Source organism: Amblyomma americanum, chromosome 9 (assembly GCF_052857255.1).
Source record: "Amblyomma americanum isolate KBUSLIRL-KWMA chromosome 9, ASM5285725v1, whole genome shotgun sequence".
Classification (NCBI taxonomy): domain Eukaryota; kingdom Metazoa; phylum Arthropoda; class Arachnida; order Ixodida; family Ixodidae; genus Amblyomma; species Amblyomma americanum.
Genome location: NC_135505.1, coordinates 77,981,514 through 78,002,593, shown reverse-complemented (window position 1 = coordinate 78,002,593; position 21,080 = coordinate 77,981,514). Strand labels below are relative to the sequence as shown.

General features: G+C 47.3%; 1 pseudogene; it reads left to right on the top strand.

The window, feature by feature from the left end:
- The first annotated feature begins 4,825 nt into the window (after positions 1-4,825).
- On the top strand, positions 4,826-13,572 carry LOC144103440 (uncharacterized; annotated as a pseudogene).
- The last annotated feature ends 7,508 nt before the right edge of the window (positions 13,573-21,080 follow it).

Below are 21,080 nucleotides of genomic sequence, written 5' to 3'. Positions count from 1 at the left end.
TTGGCGTCGGTTACTTTTTCGTTTTCGCCTTTAACTTCCTGACTGTGCCCATTGCCTATAAAGTGTTCTTTCTCTTTTATTCATACCATGATTGTACACCCCTTTTTCATCGCCATTTCACCTGTCATCGTCGCGTTTATTTTACTCGTTACTGCCACTGGCACCTCCAATGTTAATGGCAGAAGCACAAGCGCGATTCTCTTTTATCTGTTATTCGTTTAATATTACTTTAGTAATGGTTTTCCATGTTACTGTTTGCACGTGTCATGAGTGCCTTTTCACTGTGTAATGATCGCCAGAGTGTGGGGCGCTTTTTCGCAGTTCCCACTGGCTGACAGTGTATCACGTGGTCCAGGTAAATGGAATAAATTGTACTGGTTTTTATGACGCAATAAAAGTTGGTAGTCAGCGCCCGTCCTGTGTTTTCGTGTTTCTTCTCGTCCCGTTGCGCAGTGTCAATCTCTGTCGTAGTATGCACCAACTAGCCCACACCAGAATTGTCTTAGAGACCCGTATTTTAGTCCGTTTTCCCTTAGAGCACGGAAACAGTTCACCCGGTTCACCTACGGTGCTCCCCCGCAACACATGCGGTGACCTGTTCTCTAAAAAGAAGCTCTGAAGGAGCACCGGCTGAGCGAGCATCGGCTAAGGCTTCCCGGAAAGCACCGGTGTACACTTTCTGTCCTCACTCCACCGATAACAAGTAAGGCGAAGTTTAACTGGGCATTGCGCTTTAGTATTTATTTTTGGTATAGGTCAAGAGCAGTGGTTACAAGACAGAAACGAACACCAGGTAAATTTTGGCGATATTTTGCACAGGATTCATATATATACACCCGCAGTACCAAGCGTTTTCTAGAATTTCGCTTTTCTAAGCAGGGGAGGAGTGTGATAACTTGGTCTCCGGTTCATTCAAGCGTCAAATACTCCGTTAAATATCATTGCATGTCTTCAGATTCAACGACGAAACTGTCATACTTTTTGTCTTCTTTCAAGAGGAACTAGGGATTCAATTTGCGTTTACTACTTCTGCGAGAGTTCGCGTCGTTACGTGAACGCATCAAAGGGAGTAATGGGAGGTCCAACAAGAAAAAATTGGTAAACAAGAGCCCGCTTCCAACATACGGGGGAATCTCTAGCGTCGCGGCACATGAAAGCGAATCGGCGAATTCCTTTGTTTTCCTTTGTTTCTTGTGTTGTTCCTCTGTTTTCTTTCCCCGTCGCTGCCAAGTACTCAGCACTGAAATTGAGCGCGCGGCATATTTTATCGGTTTCTAAGCATCAATGCATTTGTGTATCTTCTTTTGTAATTTTATGTCATATATGATGTAATATAAGAGGATTGCGTTTTAACTGCTGATCAAAGCTTCATAATGCTACATCATCGCAGTGGCCTCTGCTCCAACTGGCTGAAATACCCTTCTTTCGCAGTCATGTAAACGCTAATAAAAATAGGTGAACTGTCTCCTGTGATGGTTGCACGAACGATTGATCATTTCCCTGTTCCTCCTCTGAGCCTGCAATGAGGTTGTCTTGCTCAGTTTGTCAGCTCTATTCCTTCTGTTCTCTTTCTATTCCAAAGGGCATTTCAACATGCACGCACTGACCCGCACGGGCAAGCGGCCTTTACAGTACGACGATTGCGGGGAAAGGTCCATACATCGACCGCATCTCGTCAACCATGAGCGGGTCCATTCAGGGGACAATCTCTAAGTGTTCAGCGACTGCGAGCTCCGCTTCACCCGAGAATGTAGCCTCAAGCGCCACTGCGAAGAGAAACGCTCTACGTTTTGGCAGGTCGTCGTCATTTGTGTGTCGTCGCTGCAGAAAGGGCTTTTCCCGGAAGGGCAACCTCAGCACACAACTAAAGACGCATCCGTAGGAGAGACCCCATAGCTCATTGCATGCCGCTCGGGAACAGGTTCCCGAATCACGGACAAGCGAAGAAGTACGAAAGTATAAATTGTACCCGGGGGGGTGGGGGGGGGGGGGGGGGGTTGACACTAGCCTGTGCACAGTACGCACCGGGATATGGGCTTATAATCCATCCCGAACCATTGACGCTATGCACGTGTGCTTCCTCCGCAGTTCGTCTGAAAGATACGAATCGTAATGCAAAGACCAGCAACAAAGACGGAGCCGACTGGCTTCCCCCCTCCCCCTAAAAAAAAATGCAGTGTTGTCGCATATAATAGGGAGTCTAAAGTAAAATTATGAAGGAAAGAGGTTTCAAAAAGACGACGAGGTTGGCGATAAGGATGACGTGAATTAATCGAAGACTAAAGAAGATGAGGAAGAAGCATTCGGTGAGGTGGATATAGATGATTGGTGGAGAGGAGAAGAACAAGAGGACGACGACAAGACATACGTGGACTAACGCCGATGCTATAGAAGGGCGAGGGAGAGCAAGACACGTGTGGGGGGGGGGGGGGGGAGAACAAAGAAGCGAGGCTACGGCGGGTCAGGGACACTTCGGCTGAAAGAGAGCGACGCCGGCTACTGCTCCGGTGAGCTCGCGTTCTACGGCTTGGCATCGTGGACTTCCTGCCATTCTTGAGCCCGTTCCGGGAAGTTAACTGAGGACGCTACCACGCGCTACGGTCACGGGTTTCTCTAGAGCTGTTGACACCCATCCGGGTTGTGCCCCCGACGCCAACAACACTGGCATCACCTCCACGGGCGCTTGGACCGCGAGCTTCTACGACGCCTGAAGCGACGCCAGCCGAAGCACGTCGAACGCCATCTCGACACTGGCTACTGGACCCATAGAACGCCGCATCCACCCCGAACCAAACGTGAGCACGAACGCCGACTACTAACAGTAGAACGCTAGTAGTAGACGCTGGTAGCAGAGTTCCCGGGTCGTGTGTATATATAGCCTTTGTGTTTTGTGTTACATTGTTAGTTGGTTTTGTGTGGTAGTGTGTGTATCACGTAGGGTGTAATAAATGCGCGTCTCTGGGTTTATGGCTTTATGGAAGTTTAACGTACCATAGTGACTCAGGCTAGAAGAGACGGCGTACTGAAGGGCTCCGGAAATTTCGACCACATGAGGTTCTTTAACGTGCATTGACATCGCACAGTACAGGGGCCTCTAGACTTTCGCCTCCATCGAAATTCGACCGCCACGGCCAGGATGGACACGTGCCTTCCGGGCCAGCAGCCAGTCTATTCTTTCGGTCCAAATGTTCTCCGGGGAGATTCGTGACATGTACAGAAGTGCTTTGGTTAAAAAGCCGGAATTACTGGAATAAAGAAAAACGCAACAAACAACAGCGTGAAGCCCAGTAATTTTCTTCGCGGGTAGAGAGATTATTCTAGCAGAGTAGAAAGCATGTCGAAGCCCTGCGCCATTGAAGGACTGTCCGCCTGTATGTCTGACGCATATAAAGCTGTGATAAAAGGTGTGCAGGCCAGAGGAACGGTGCCAGTATGCTGGACAGCACACTCTGACGGAGCGTGCATGTTTTCGAGAAAAACGCACAGTGCATCCTCCTCAATACGGTGGCCAGTTATTGCCCCCACGGCTATTCAACTACGTGCGGCTATTTCGAGAATTGAGCCACAAGGAAACGCTACTCACGAGCGAGATAACGCACCCGAGCCGTTTTATTAGTATACCTGAATTGAAAATATTCATCACCAGACACCTCTGCACACGCATGCTTGTGGTTCTGGGCGACTAATAAGTGAAAAGGAGGTATGGCGTATAGTGTTCACGCTGTGTGCAAGGTTGCAGACAGAGCTCAAGGACAGGACAGGTACAGGTCTCGATTTTGACAGGAGACAAGAGCTCCGCACAACAAATTTTCTAATGTATCCTTCGCAGAGTAGCATTGTTACTTGGGAACAGTAGATGGCGTCTGTGGTCTAGAACCTAGAAAACGCACAAGGCTCCGTAGTCTGGAGAAGACCGACTTTTTGATGCAGTTACGATTGCTTTCAATTTCTGCTGTTATGTTCTCTGTATTATTCTCCTTTTCTTGTTCGGAAATTATTCCTCAATGGTGTTTTCGTTCTTCGTAACTTCACTAGCCCAAATTTGGTTTCGTAATTGTATTGCTCTGTTTGGAAGTTTATGCTTGGCGGTCTATTTGCGCATTGATACTCTCTTTGACACTGTATTTTATGTTGCTGCCTTGTTCGGGAACTGATGTGTGTTGTAGTTGCATTTGCACGTAAATTCAATTTTTCTAAAGGAGTCATTGATCGCACTTTAATGGTTGCTATTCCTGACGCTCCAGTTTTTCGTCTAAATGATCCTCGGTGTTAAGTTTGATAACTCTTTAGTTAGCTATCTCAAGTGTCAACACGAGTGCTGAGTTGTTTAGGGTTGTTGTCGCATACAATAACATTCCGTACTGCTTCTGGTGTCTGATATCAATATGAAACCTGTTATTGATCTCATTGATTTTCGGTGTGGTCGGTCTGCCAACGCAAATATTGTTAATAGCGTACATGATGAAATTTGGCTGGGATGCATGCAGCATACCTTTGTGTTGTCGGACCTTATTTTATAGGCTAATTATTGTATGTAGCCATGAACACTTACCGTAAAATACCGAGGAAGCGCCCCCACTCGTGTAAACGCCCTCGCCCATTTATCCGCGACTTTCACATCTCACTAAAGAACCAAGCAAGCGCCCTCCCTCGGTCTCGAAAAGAAGTATCTTTGTGAAAATTTTGATTTGTAGCGGGACATGCTTGTCGATCCAAGTGAATCCAAGTCGATCCAATTCAATAGTGAATGAACACCACGTGAGCGGCCTCGCTCTCCATTTTTTTGTTTGACGGCGTCGAGGACAGTCGTGTTTCTGCGTGCGCTATGCATTCATACACAGTGCAAACGAACATCGAGGTAATCGACTGGGATACGTTGAATGAAAAGAATGTGCATTGAACATCTCGAGAATTCAAGCGGGCGTTCAAGCAAGAGAGTACGCGAATTCGACAAGAACTACGAAGTTCTTCTACAATAGAACTTCGGAAAGTCTAAGGTACGGCGCAAGTTAGCGAAAGGAGCCCCTGTTTTCTAGCGAGGAAGTGGACGACGCACTTTTTGAATTTATGGAGCGCGAAAGAATTACTGGACGCGCCGTCAGCAACAGACTGCTTTCTAAAGCAGCTTTGAGGCTAGCGAATAACCTGCAGCTTTGTAACTTTTTGGCCTCCAGCATGCATTTGAAAAGGGGGAAGGCATGGTTGAAAATGAAAAAAATAATGAAATGAAAAATCTTTATTTGCCATCAAATACAGATGGGGGGATTGTAGAAATAAAGCTGTCCTTGGACAGCTTGACGGGTCCACAATCCCTTATTTTGGCAGAGTGGCGGCAACACGTAACATATTCTTGATATGCAAACATATACATACATATTTAATATGATACAGACTTAGTACTCGTAAACGAAAACAACAGAAAACAAAAAGAACAGAAAACAACAGCGGAACTCACTTCTACAAATCCAAACGAAAGCAACAGCAAGGCTAGATAACATAACTTAGAAACCAAATACATCTGCCGGAGGTCCTTGTAGGTTGCCGTGAAGAGGTCAAAACGGACAGAATTATAATAATTCAAAAGCGTTGGTATTGTGTACTTAAGGCACTGTTTACCCTAACTTGAACGTGACATTGGTACTGACCAATCCTCGAAGTGTCTTGTAAGGTAACTTGGAGTTCTGTCTTGTAATTGGGATAGGTTACGTTTATTGTTGATATTCCTGTGGATTTCTTGTTTATATACATGGTTTAAGCGATATCTATAGAGATTGTGAGCTGGAATTACACCAGAGTTGCCAAAACAAGTTGAGGTGGAAGCAGTATAAGAAGCATTATATGTGTGTCGGAGATACTTTTTCTGTAACAGGTGGATGTGTTCTATATTAGTGGATGTTATGTTTCCCCATACTAATTGACAATAGTTCAAGCGTTACTGAAAGAGTGAATGATAAAGCAAACGTTTCATGCGTGTGGGAAGGATATGCCCTAAACGACCTATTACACCAGTTATTTGACTTATTTTGCTTAGAACATGCTTGACATGATTATCCCAGGACATATTTGCGGAAAAGGTGACACCCAGACATTTGAAATTCTCGACTAAAGCGATGCATCGTGAGTTTATTATAATATCTTGATGCTGAGGTATGTGCTTGTTTTTCGGCCTAAATATAATCGCTTTTGTTTTGCTTTCATTTACCTTCATTGCATTTACTCTCGACCATTCCTCTAAGGATTTCATTGCACTGTTACATTGTTCAACAAGAAGATTAATATCATTCCCAGCAAAAAAATACTAGTGTCATCTGCATAAATAATAAATTTTGCTTTAGGGTTAATAGTGACGATATCATTCAGATAGAGATTAAAAAGTAAAGGTCCTAAAATACTTCCCTGCGGCACTCCACAACTAACAGCTTTAGCTTTCGATGTGAAGGCACCTATTTTCACAACTTGAGTTCTATTGGATAGGTAGGATTTCATAAGAGCTAGTGCCTGTCCTCGTATTCCGTACTTACTTAATTTTTCCAGCAAAATGTTATGGTTAACTAAATCGAAGGCTTTAGAAAAGTCCACAAAAATGCCAACAACTATTGCTTTGTTTTCAAACGTCGTTAATATATACTCTTGCTGCTCTAGCAACGCTAATTCAACTGATTTGTTTTTACGGAAACCGAACTTGTGTGGTGTTAACAGATTATGTTTTTCAATGAAATTTGCCATCCTCGAATACAAGACTTTTTCAAACAACTTTGAAAAGATCGGTAAAATAGATACCGGCCTGTAATTTCCCAGCTCATTACAATCTCCTTTTTTGTACACAACGGTAACTTTTGCGCACTGCATTCTCTGTGGGAAAGTTGCTGATTCTAAACACATATTAAAAATGTGGGTGAGGATGGGAGCAATAATATCAGTTACATGTTTGATTGGGCGTACTTGAAGACCATCGTTGTCTCAACTGCTAGAGTTCTTTAAGGATTGTATAACGGACATGATTTCATCCACTGTTACGGGTTGAAGGTACACTGTGTTGTTAATATAAGTGGAAACGTATTTGCTAGCATGAGAGGATATAGAGGGAGCAGACGCGATACTAGTGAAAAAATTGTTAAAAGCATCAGCCAGTTCTGCACCGGATAATTCTTTTCCGTCAACTTGTAATTTCAATGAAGGCTTATGCGAGTGACCACGATTAAGGATGGTGTTCAACCTCGACCATAACAGACTGTTTTGACGGCACTCAATATCCTACAAAGATGAATAATATGCTGATCGTGCATTTCGCAACTTCTTTGTTAGCTTATTACGATGCTTTTTAAATTGGACAAGATCATCTGCTGATCGCGTATGAAGGAAATGTTCATATAGCTTGTCCCTCGTCTTCATTTCACTCCGTAATTCAGGTGTAAGCCATGGTTTGCGTGTTCTTTTACTTTTTTTGCGTGTTCTTGACGGGAAACTCTTGTGGTATAGTTGGGTCAGTATATCCATAAACTTATCGTACGCTTCACTGGCATTTGTGAGATTACCGATCGTGTCCCATTCCACTGACAACAGGGCGTCACGAAAGGAATTCAGTTTTGTGTCTGTTATTAGTTGGTACATTATTGGTGGGGATTTTTTTTCTTATTGATCTGCTTGATTCTACACACAAGAATACTGGCAAATGATCGCTGATAGAACATGACAAAACTCCAGATTTAACATTCGGCCCCAAGGAATTGGTAATAAATAAATCCAGAGTGGACTGTCCTTCAGGTGTAATCCTGGTTGGTGTGTCAATTAAGTTAGCAAAACCATTCGATAATATGATCATATTGCAAGCATTTGATGATGGACTGTTCACACTCATGTCGACGTTAAAATCTCCACCAGCTAATTGAGGTTTAGAGTTATGATTTTGAACCACATAAGCCAGGAACTGATCATAGAACTGCAGAAACGCAGGCAAATCACCATTCAGTGGTCGATAGCACACAGAAAATACATGTCTAGCAGTGCACAGGGTCAGCATTTCATAGTCTGGTGAAAGCACTGAGTAAGAATCAATGATCTGACATTCTACATCATTTGTGATCAGCAATAACACTCCGCCCCCTCGAGAGTCCGACTGGTTTAGATAGTGGGTATTATAATCAGGCAACCTAAAAATATCACATTCATTAGTGCTCCCTGTCTCTGTTAACATAATACCCGAAAATTGAAAAGAGAAACCAGTAAATAACTGCTCCAGGGATGACACCTTATTTCTGACAGAACGCGTGTTCATGTGGATACATTTTAAGGGAGATGCGGGAAATAATGCGACAATTTCATCTACATCATCAGGCAAGTAAATATCCACTTCGTTATGCAACCTTCTTTTGTTGCAAAAAAAAAACGCACCCTTTAAAGGTCGTCCACCTCTCCCTTAACCCTGACGTGAATTGCACTAGCTCCGTCGGTCTTTCGAACAAGGACCTTACCGTTCACGTACCAAATAAACTTATAGCCTTTTTCTTTTGCTGCTTCCTTTACCGACCGTAGAAGGTCCCTGTTATGCCGAGTCAAGTTTTCTTGAAAGAAAATTGCAGGGGTTTCATTCCTCAGGGCGTTTTTTTTTCTTAAGCCATGTGTCCCTGGTTCCCTGCTTAGTGAAACGGACAATAATTCCCGGCACATTGTCTTGCCTAGTGGGCAGCCGATGCACGGCTGAAACGTCAGCCTCTTCAAGCTGAGGTATCTGGAGCTTATCAGCTACCTCATTTAGACAGCATATGAGTTTTTCACCCTCCACAACAGGGATTCCATGGACCTCAAGGTTCAGTCGCCTACTTCGGAACTCAAGGTCATTCACCTGACGTTGAAGTTTGGATTCAACGGCTACATGCGCTGTCTCTCTTTCCTCCAGTTCTGCCACTCTTTTTCTTAACCGTTTGATTTCAGTACCTTGATTAGAAATCTTTTCTTCTTGAAATTCATCGAATTTCTGCGACAGAAACTGAACTGCCTCTTCCATGCTGTTTACTTTTTCAACTAGAGCTGGCAGGCGCTCAAGTTTTTCGTTGATTGACGCAAGAACTAAGCTTACATCAGTGTCATCCTCACTGCGGCTAGACCGCGAGCCTGCGCTCTTACATGTCACGCATTTCCAGGCCTTTTTAGCTACCTTAGATTTGTAGGTTTTTCTTGCAAACCAGCACATTTCCCGAAGTGGTACATATATGAACACTCACTACATTTCGCAGCCCCTTCATCCTGCACAGGCAGCTGACATGATAAACAAATGTCAGACATAGCACGGAAGAATCAAGAAGAAGCAAACGAAAATGAAAACCAAAAGCGAGAAAGTTCCGCAAGGCAACTGTTATGCAACTGTTATGCAATCCTGTTGCATAATTTTATGGTATTGGCAGTAGTGGCAGCAGCGACAGCGTAAAAGAAGCATTGAAATGCAAAAGAAAGCTCAGGATTACTAACCTGCAACAGCAGAGTACAAATGTTAGGCGTGCTTCCAGATGCTGCCGCCGCTGCCAAATGACCGCCGACCGGGAAACGCCCCACAATTTACAGGCTGCGATGCGTTGAACGGCGCTTGCGCAGACGGTATCCTCGCATTCGTGAATCCAGAAGCAGAGTGCAGCCTATCGCCTGGATTTTGTCGCAGGAACACTGACGATAAGGATGGCCGCCGGAAAATTGTGCTTCTGACGATGCCCCAGTAGGGTCGAATGCAGCACGGCTTGAATACAGCAACTGCAACAGCAGAGTACAAATGTTAGGCATGCTTCCAGATGCTGCCGCCGCTGCCAAATGACCGCCGACCGGGAAACGCCCCACAATTTACAGGCTGCGATGCGTTGAACGGCGCTTGCGCAGACGGTATCCTCGCAGTCGTGAATCCAGAAGCAGAGTGCAGCCTATCGCCCGGATTTCGTCGCAGGAACACTGACGATAAGGATGGCCGCCGGAAAATTGTGCTTCTGACGATGCCCCAGTAGGGTCGAATGCAGCACGGCTTGAATACGGCAACTGCAACAGCAGAGTACAAATGTTAGGCATGCTTCCAGATGCTGCCGCCGCTGCCAAATGACCGCCGGCCGGGAAACGCCCCACAATTTACAGGCTGCGATGCGTTGAACGGCGCTTGCGCAGACGGTATCCTCGCAGTCGTGAATCCAGAAGCAGAGTGCAGCCTATCGCCCGGATTTCGTCGCAGGAACACTGACGATAAGGATGGCCGCCGGAAAATTGTGCTTCTGACGATGCCCCAGTAGGGTCGAATGCAGCACGGCTTGAATACGGCAACTGCAACAGCAGAGTACAAATATTAGGCATGCTTCCAGATGCTGCCGCCGCTAAATGACCGCCGACCGGGAAACGCCCCACAATTTACAGGCTGCGATGCGTTGAACGGCGCTTGCACAGACGGTATCCTCGCAGTCGTGAATCCAGATGCAGAGCGCAGCCTATCGCCCGGATTTCGTCGCATGAACACTGACGATAAGGATGGCCGCCGGAAAATTGTGCTTCTGACGATGCCCCAGTAGGGTCGGTTGCAGCACGGCTTGAATACGGCAAAGGCTGCGATGCGTTCAAGGGCGCTTGCGCAGTCGGTATCCTCGCAGTCGTGAATCCAGAAGCAGAGTGCAGCCTATCGCCCGGATTTCGTCGCAGGAACACTTACGATAAGGATGGCCGCCGGAAAATTGTGCTTCTGACGATGCCCCAGTAGGGTCGAATGCAGCACGGCTTGAATACGGCAACTGCAACAGCAGCGTACAAATGTTAGGCGTGCTTCCAGATGCTGCCGTTAGTATGTTAGTATTCGGCAAGCAACGAATGAGACCCAGAAAAAACCCGAGGAATGCGTGGAGGAGACGAGAGCAATAGGTGCTGCTATCGGTTCTCTACGACGACGCCACGACTTGACTCTCTACAACATTTAGAATATGGACCAAAACCATGGTTCGAATGGACACTCCGGCGAACCGGACTAACAACCTCGTGGGGGAAAGTACTGTCCGGTTTGCGAACACCGGCTGCGCAAGGCGGGGTTTTACAGTTGATTTAGCAGCTTGTGACTCCGGGCACAAGCTTCTGACATTCGTCATCTTGAAGGAGCCAAGGTTAATAATTCCAACGAAGGCCTTCATGAGCCTTCGTGTGCCAGATGAGAACTACATTTGGCTTGCTAATATTCCACCGGGATAATAGTGCGATTCATTATCGGCTCTTGTGAAATGCAATGTGTTTTGTTTCATCTTTAGCGAATTGCCATGTGACCGTTTCAGTTCAGTTCAGTTCAGAAAAACTTTATTTCCGGCAGATGGTGGTCTCCCCACCCCCTCTCAGGCTCGGCCGAAGCCTAAGCCCGATTAGGAGAAGAGGCCGTCGGCTGAGGACGGTGTAGCTGATGCTTCACGGCCTCAGCCGCCACGCGGGTGGCTTTGCGCTGCGCGTTGGGGTCCTCGCTCCGCAGCAGCGCCTCCCAGGCTTCAAAACTATTTATTTCTTCCTTAGCCCCTGGTGAGCTAAGACATTCCCAAGTAATGTGGTTTAGTGTACCCTTTTCCCCACAGTCGATACATTTTTCGTCACCTGGGTTCTTAGCAATTTTGTCTGGCGATATGTATACCCCTGCTTGGATCCTCCTCCAGATATACGCCTCTTTGTGAGTAAGGGATACGTCTGGAGGAGGGTATATTCTGCTTCCTAATTTGTAACCATCCGTATTTTCCTTGTACGTGATTGGGGCAACCTTAAGATTTGTGCAGACCGGTTGCTCCGCTGCTGCCCGGATGTAGGTTACTCGGGCTAGCAGGTGAGCGGCCTCGTTACCAGCTATTTCATCATGTGCTGGTATCCAGAATAGTGCAGCAGACCTATGTTTTGGCATGCTTTCCAGAATGCGTTTGGCTTCCCAAGAGAGCAAGCCCTTACTAAAATTTCTGGCAGTGGATTTACTGTCGCAAAGAATGTACCCTGCATTAGATCCTGCCAGGGCGAGCGCCACCGCCACTTCTTCAGCAGTTTCCGTGTTCTGGGTTCTGACTGAGGCTGTGATCAGGGGTTTTCCCTGACCGTCTACAACGGCCGAAACCGCAGCCCCCTCCAGACCCCTAGCAGCGTCTACGTATGCTACCTCCACAGCAGGCAGCTCTCTGAATTTTTTTGCCATAGCCTTGGCCCTATGTTTTCGTCTATCTTCGTTGAACTGAGGGTGCATGTTTTTGGTATGGGAGGAATTTTTATTTTGGACCTGATGTCGAGAGGTATAGCTACCTTGCCTTTTGTTTTGCTGTCAGGCTGTACTCCCACCCATTCCATAATTTTCCTGCCTGTCCGGGTTTTGCTAAGTCGTTCAAGCTGTGAAATTCTAACTGCTTCCTTAAGCTCCGCCCATGTGTTATGAACCCCCATTTTTTCTAGTTCTTCAGTGGATGTATTTACAGGTAAACTTAGGGCTCTTTTTACACTTTTCCTAATGATTATATTCAGTCTGTCTACCTCCCCTTTGTTAAGTTCCATGAAGGGGGTGGCGTAGCAGATCCTGCTTGTGATGAAAGCCTGCGTGAGCCTGAGCAGGTTCTGCTCCTTCAACCCCCTTCCTTTGGTAGCTATTCTTCTAATTAACCCTGCTATCTTATCTGTATACTGTTCTAGTTTCTTTATTGTGCTAGCGTTCTTGCCTTTGGAATTGATGACGAAACCAAGGATTCTGATTTCTTCAACTCTGGGAACCTTGCGGCCCTCAACTATGATGTTGATGTCTGGCTTAGGTCCGTATATTCCTTTGGCGTACACTAGAACCTCTGATTTTTTAGGAGAGCAGGCCAGCCCTCTCTCTTTGGCATATTTAAAAATGATGTCCGCAGCCTGTTGTAGCTTATCTCTGGCATCGAACGTACCAGGTTCGCTGATCCAAAGATTTATATCATCGGCGTACAAGCTGAATTTGAGGTTGCTAATTCTGTTGAGCAGGGGTGGGAGTCCTCTCATTGCTATATTGAAAAGAAATGGGGATAGTACTGCCCCTTGTGGCGTGCCGGACCCCCCTATCTTAATTGGTTCCGACTTTGCATCCTGAAACCTCAGTATCGCTTCTCTGTTTGCGATTTCTCGTATGTTCTTAGGCCCAGGTTTGCTTCCTGTATGCCTCTAAGTATAGCTTCATACCTAACATTATCGAATGCCTTAGTTAGGTCTAGGCCTCATATAACTTTATCCCTCATGTGAACGGTTCCTGATTATATCCTGCTCTAGTCTTAGCATTATATCCTGAGTGCTTAACCCTGGTATGAAGCCAACCATCTCGTGTGGCCATTTGTTATTGTCCTCCATATGCCTGGAAAGTCTGTTGAGCCCTACATGCTCCATTACCTTTCCTACACAGGATGTAAGTGAGATTGGTCGCAAACTATTGAGTTCCTCGGGTTTCCCCGGTTTTGGTATAAATATTACTTCTGCCTTTTTCCAGGCTTTGGGAATCTTTCCGGTTTCCCATGCTTTCCCAATGTAGGCCGTGAGGTTGGTGACGGATACATCATCAAGGTTTTTAAGTACCTTGTTGCCAATGCCATCTGAGCCGGGTGCTGACTTAGTTTTTAGATTGCATAACGCAGCACGCACCTCCGCTTCCGTGATTGATGCATCCAGCTCCGGGTTGTCCTCACCACTATATTCTGGTAGAGGCCCAGCCGGTTCCTGGTTGATATATACTTCTGCCAGACGCTCGCATAGTTGTTCATCTGTGCCGTTGAAACTGTGCCTGACTTTCGTTTGTCTAACTCTTGCCTCTGATTTGGTTTTATCTGGGTCCAATAAGTGTCTGATTATATTCCACGTCTTTGTCAGACATTCCCTTTTCCATCTGGTCGCAAGCGCTTAGCCAATTTTGCTCGCATACCTGAAAGGCATGCTTTTCTATTTCCCTGTTGAGTTTGCTTAGGTCCCTCGTTATCCGCCTGTCGTTCTTATTTTTCCTTTTCCTTTCCTCGAGGGTCGTTTTCTGCCGAAAAAGACTGAGAAGCCTGCTGTCCACGTTTTGTGGGGCGTCCTTGTCCTCTACCTCAACTGTAGTGTCCTCTACGTGTTTTTTCAGCAGCGTGGTCCACTCGCATATGTCGGTTATGCTGCCCATGTGTTCTGCTTCTCTCATGGCCCTAAATTTATCCCACTCCGTGATGGTTGGCTTCTTATATTTTCTCACCGCGATGCCCTTTCCTAAAGTGAGGGATATGATGATGTGGTCGCTACCTAGGTTCTGCCCTGTGGTGGCCCAGGTTGCCTTAGTAATGTTTCTGCTGAGGGTGAGGTCCGGAGAAGTATCCACCTTTCCTCCTGATCCTTCTCTCGTTGGCGTGCAGAGATCGTTATGCAGTATGATTCCTAGGTCTTGAATGCATTCTAGCAATTGCCGACACTTGGAATTTGCCTGCTTGTAGCCCCACTCCGGATGGGCCGCGTTGAAATCACCCATAATAACTAAGGCACATCTGCCTGCGATTTTGATTGCCTCCTTAAAGGTGGCTTCTAAGTTGAATTTCTGCCTTGGGTTGCTGTAAACGTTAAGAAGAAAAATGCTGTTAGATTCCCTCCTTCCGGTGATTATTTCAACAAAGACGGAGTCTGGTCCTTCGGACTCTATGTCATGTTTTATGACGGCCAGATTCTTTTTAACCAAAGTTGCCACCCTGGAGTCCGTCTTCCCGTTCCCGTAAAACTTATAGCCGGCTATTGTCGCCCCTGTTTTCGATGTTTCCTGCAGGGCCACGGCTATGGGTTCGACACCGCACATCGTTATGTACTGTTGCAGTAGCGCTCGTTTTCTGGAAAAGCCTCTGCAGTTCCACTGCCACAGAGCTTTAAGCTCCGGGCTTTCCTTGGGATTACTGTGATTGGGTTTCCCTGCCATTTTGTTCGTTTAAAAATTCCTCTATTTGGACAATTTTGGCCCCGAGGCTTGTCCCGATACTGTTGAGCGCAGCCGCGAATGCTTGCATTTTTTCGGTTCTGTCTTTGATCTGTTCCTGAAAAATCTTAAAATATCCCTCGTATTCCTTATTTTTGTTTGCCTGATCTCTGACTTGTTTTTGTAATGGGTCCAAGTCTCCACTTTTCCTTTTTGGCGGTGGGCGTCTGGCCTCGTCTTGTTCCATGCAATCAGCTGACTCTGTTTGTACCAGGCCTGTCGTAGTGTTTTCCTCCCCTGCTGGTCTCTTAGCTGTCGCCGCGGCATCCTGGAGAGCCTGGCCGTTTGAGATCTGAGCTTTAAGCACCTTAATTTCTTGAGTTAAGGATGTTATGAGCTCCCTCTGTGTTGCATTTGCTTTCTTTAGCTCCTCTAGTTCTTGATTTATAGCCTGGGAGGCGCTGCTAGCAAAGCTTACCCGTTTGGCTTCTGCTCCATTCTGCTCGCCCCAGCGGTTTGTCGGGTCCCTGGACGGCAGCCCAGGACCTTTCCGTGTCGCCGCCAGGCTCTGCTCACTTCCTGTGGTGGTCACCTCTGCATCCGCCGCAGCGTTGTCCCTGGTTGCAGATTTGTACCGGGATCTCGATGCGGTCCTGGATCCTGGCCTCGAACTCGACCTGGACTCCGAGTTGGATCTCTCCCTGTGGCCTGGTTTTGTTCTAGACTTGGGGCGGCTCCTGTCGAAGCTGCCAGTTGCTTCCTCTTCTTTTTGGTGCTGTTGTTGTATTTCTGTTTTCTTACATATCCTTTTCTTCGTGAGGTAAGGGATCCTATAGATGTTCTTGCACCTGTTGTCTCCCAACAGATGTGGTTTTTGCGCAAAGTTGGCACTAAGGATGACAATCGTGCTCTTTCTCTAAGTTTTGTTGGCCGCATCCACGGCACGTCCTCTCATTTGGGTTTGGGCATACGTCTGCCCTGTGTCCCAGTTTTCCACACTCGTAACAGACCTCATATTTCTTTCGGTACAAGTAGCACCTCATACTCATTCCCAACATAAAAATCCGCATGGGAACTCGCCAGTCCTCAAAAAGGACCATGATGGTCTGTCCCTTGCCGAATCTTCTCACCCCCAGGATGGGCGGGTTGCGTTCATCCATTCTGATGATTCCTTTCAGCTGTTCACTGGTGCGTGCGGTGTCTATCCCATGGATAACACCCTTCCCGCAGTTTTCTGGGGCGACCTCGTAGGCCGTGACGTCTACGACGGAGTCCATGCTCGTGGCCAGGCCCTTGATCCTCAAGTATTTACGTGCCCTATCTTCATTCGTGGTAGCGATGAAGATGGACTGCTGCTTTAAGTTCGGGATAACCGTGTCATTCGCCCTTCCATCAGGTCGACTCCAGCTGCCTGGGCGATCACGCAGGCTAAGTTCAGGCTTCCAATCTTATGGAGGATGCTTCCCACTCCTCCGCTTGGTCTCAGCACTATCTTCAAAGCTTCGCTTGGCAGTCTGATCGGTAGTTTTTCAACCGACCTCTCCGCTAGTCTTCTGCCGCGTAGCGGCCGGTATCCCTTCATCCTCGCGGGCTCCTCTCTACCGCCGACGCTGGCCAGCACTGGCACATATCCCGCTTTTTCTTCCTCTCGAATCAATTTCCTTCCCGTAATTCTTCTTCCGTAGCTGTTCGTCCATCTACGGTAACCATGTTGAAGCTCGTAGCGACCACTTCCGCTGCCGGGGCCGGCGAAGACCCGGCGTGCATGGCTAGGCAGCAAAGGCTGCCCTTCTGCCTCAACACGTGGTCGAACTTAAAATAGTCGTAAAACCTCAAAAATTCGGCCTACCTTCGAAATAATGGTATCCGTAGGCAGGGCTTGTACATCCGGAGCCAAATCCAGCGATATTTCCTATCGATGGTGCTCCTAGTTTTCATACGCAGCGGATTTCTACGGAGCAAACGGACGCACGTCCGAGCAGTGCCGCGTCCATCGCCAGTTCGTATTTTTCCGGATGTGACGTCGCTCGGCGTCAAAAGCGGCCGAATCCGCTTCGCTTGTCTGATTTTTGGACAAGTGTGAACGGGCCCTCAGACTTTAGAATCGCGGGAAAGCGGTGTTGAGCAACGTTTTCTTTCCGCTTTTGGTATTAAGTGTAATGGCGATGTCATCTTAGTTCACATACAGTAACAAGGCTATACAAACTCGGGCTTGGAGAATAGCGGGCCCTTTCCTGTCCGCGGGTTAGAGAGCCTGACTGCGGTCATTAGCATGCTGTGTCGTTAAAAAATTACAGCCGGTTTGCGTAGTTAATCAAATGCGAAGTAGGTGTGCTAGCACTCCTTACGCCTGCTATACATTTATAAGTGACGCAAAGAGTACCGGCGTTCTATGAGCCCGGTCCGGTAATTGGCAAATTGGTTGGTTTTTGGGGAAAGGAAATGGCGCAGTACCGGGCTCACATCTCGGCTGACACCTGAACCGCGCCGTAAGGAAAGGGATACAGGAGGGGATGAAAGATGAAAGGAAGAAAGAGGTGCCGTAGTGGAGGGTTCAGGAATGATTTCGACCACCTGGGGATCTTTAACGCGCACTCACATCGCGCAGCACATGGGCGCCTTTTGCGTTTCGTTTACATCGAAACGCTACCGTCGCGGTCCGGTTGGAACCCGGGTAGTCTGGCTTAGTAGCCCGGCGCTTTTGCTACTGAGCGGTACCCAATTAGGAAATACATGGGAACTTTCAGAAGCTGTAGCGTGTCTAAAAATGGCTGGATTTTCATGAGGTCTCTGACAGCGTTTACTTCTATGATAAGTAAAAGAAATGTTATGAACAGATATTATTTTTGAAGCATCATTTTTTTACAAAGCAGAGGTAAATATGCAGAAAAATTGCACGTTTCGATATGTCGGTATTTCATGTCATCTCGTGAAAAAACTAAGCCTAACGGGCCTCTAGAATTTCGCCTCCATCGAAATTCGACCGCCGCGGCCCTTATCGAACCTGTGTCTTTCGGGTCATCAGCCGAGCGCCAAAACCACTGAGCCACCGCGGCGTCCATATTTACTAGAAGGCTGCAATATGTCCTTTCCGACATCTGGTTGTATACCTTTACAGTTTACGAGATGATGTTTAATGTTTTCTACGCTGCAGGCTGCTGCATGCTACCCAAATATCTCCCCGGTCATACCTGCTTCTATATAGCCTGGTTCTAAGGCAACCTGATCTAGCCTCAAATAGGAGGTATACTGCCTCTTGAAATCTCACACTGCACTTGCATCCGGATTTCGATCTTAACAGGTCTGTACGCATGCACGCAATGATTCTTTTGTTTCCATTGTTTGCCCTTACTTACCAGATTCAATTTCGCGCACCTTCCTTTTGATGGTCATTATTTACCTGTTGTTGCCTGCGTAGAGTGTCGTGAGCTTTCTAGTCTTCCTCCACCGCATTTCCGCGTTTTTTCTGCGATAGCTTCACTACGCCATGTGAAGCCGATTTCGCCGTTCCTGGCACAGTCCTCTACTGCGCATGCGCCGAAATATTCGGGGGCTGCGTAATAATCAGGGAGCACGCACACTCAGTAAAAAAATAAAGTCGGCGTCCAAGCCGGGATTCGAACCAGGGCCTTCGTCGTTCGAGATGGGGTCGTTTCCATCCCGCCACGACGGCTCATTTTTCTTTATTGCGTGGAAATCGTACGCCTTAAGATACCAAATGCTTTACACGCATACTATTCCGCGATGCGGGCACGCATTCTCATGTCGTCATACACTGCACCCCCACCAGCACGTCAAAATTCATAGTCGTAACCATGCGTCAAGAACCGGCAACCATTCAAGCGACCGGTCCTGCGCAGCATAAACCCCCTGCACCATGGCGCACTGTTCACTACGGCTCGACGTTTAACATGGATGAAGGCGCGTCTAGAAAATGCACGGGTATCTTAGAAAACGTATCTTCGAGATCTGTGCTGAGGCATACATGAGTAATTACGAGCATGTAAATTGCATATGTCGGAATTAAGCGAGTGCAGTCGTAGCGCCATCCTGCAGGCACGCACTGAAAACCCCGTCGCCATGCATGGCGCTGGCCCGACAGAAGGCGCGCGTATCTTCTGAGTCTTAATGTCCTGTATATGCTCCCACAGGGAGCAGAGTTGCACGAAGGTACGCCATCGTGTTCCAAGTTGTGCGGGAAAGCCACCGCTCGTGCGTACAGGGGCTGCATTCATGGGCTCGCTGTGTATAGAGCGCTTGGGCTTTTTTTTTTATTTGCGTACAAATTGCACTCGGTCGCAAGTTTAAACGTAACATCAAAAATTAATCGGTGATTTGCCGAGGGTGTACATACAGCATGAAAAAAAAATCGCCAGTGGTTAACAGCAAACTGAAGTCAAACTAAAAATGGGCTGCAAGATTTTTTTTTTATTTTTTTCTGGAATAAGTAACTTCAGATGAACAAGCAGTCCCGTTCCGGATTGTACAGCGTCTGTCCCGTCCTGTCTTGCTGCGTGCTCGTCTTAAGAAAAACAGAGTATAGCGATGAATTACTTTTTCACAACTCTCCCCGCCGCGTGTTTTGTGCGAGTTATGCACGGAAAACATGAAAACGCATCTCCCTATACCTACGTTAAAATGATTCTGCAGCTTGTTTCAGGCAAGCAGACAAAAGCAACACCAACACACCAATGCTCTCAACAGGCGAGTCTGACCTAACGAAAAAAGTTTCAAACTCAATACCTTGCCTAAAACATGCTACAAGATGCACCCCCGTTGCTAAATGCAGTGAAATGACGAATTTTAAAGGACCTTGAAAGTACTCTTTCTCGTTGACATTAGCTTACCTAATTTTTATAGAAAAGGATCATCTTTTCATCTGAGTTATTAAATTATGATACTTGGTCGCGCTTAACGAGGCCCATTCTCAAAATCCACTTCAATCCCCGACGCACTCCAGCCGCTGACCTTCCAAATGGCAGTTCGTAAAACACTTTGCCGTTTCCAGTGCGGTTGCTGCAGTTTGGCCCACTGCACGTAGTCATAGGTTACGACTGCGTCGCTCACTACCACAGCAGAACCCCAAACCTGATGCCACAGTTGTGCACGGAAAATGTGTGAAATGTAGCCCACAGTGTGGGCTCACATGAGGAGTCGAGCTGACAAGGGGTCGCTCTGCACTGCGCCTGTGAAGTCAGCTTCTCCGCAGAATGTTGAACACTTGACGTCACGAAAATCATGTGATCGCCTCACGGCGAATGGTGTTCGGAGCGGCGAGGGAAAACAGACGCGCAACTCTGCTCCCTGCGGGAGCATATACAGGAACACTACTGAGTCTACCGAGTCAAGGGGCTTTATTAAGTCTTATTGTGCCTCGATGCCCGCGCCCCTGAGTCTACCGAGTCAAGGGCTATACTGAGACTTATGGTGTCTTCGACTGGTCGCTTTAGATCGCTCTAGAGCGCTCTGAGAGGCGGCCGCATATTCGGCTGGTCGAAACCGGGCGCTCTGACTACATTCGGCTGGTTGTTTCTGAGCACTCGCCTCCAGCTCAGAGCGCACTGACGCGCTCCGAGAAAAAAGTCGGAGCGGCTCCGAGATGTGTTCACGTGACAGAGCCACTTCCGCTACGTCGCGGAAGCGGTGCGAGTTAACCGCGGCGTTCCCTACTCGTAGCAAGAAGCAAGTGTCGGCTTTTGGTGTAGTCACGCATTTGTAGCGTCCTTGCTGAGTTGTGTTTTGCGTGGGCCGCGCTGTGTGAAACAAAAAATGTCCAAGAGGCGCCGGTTAACTACGCTTGGAATGCCGTCTGTGTTGCTGTCACATCTAGCACATGACAACAGCGATTCCAGCAGAAGCTCAGACGAGGACGACAGTGCTGTCTACAAGGCGATGTTTAAAGAAATCTTCAGCGTGCCACTGTGTGTGCCGAAGGTTGCTGACTATGTCTGCACAGTGGTGCAACACTACTCCGGAGAAGAGGTAAGTGTTTATGCGCGAGTATGGTCCGATGAGTAATGATGTTTTACAGTTCCGCAGGAATTTCCGCCTGAGACGCCAGGCATGCTATGACCTCATTGCGAAGTTCGAGGAGTCTGAATGTTTCCCGTCGAATAGACACCACGGCGGTTCTCCGGCAAAGACGCCGGAGGAACACATTCTTTCCTTTGTCTGGTGAGCT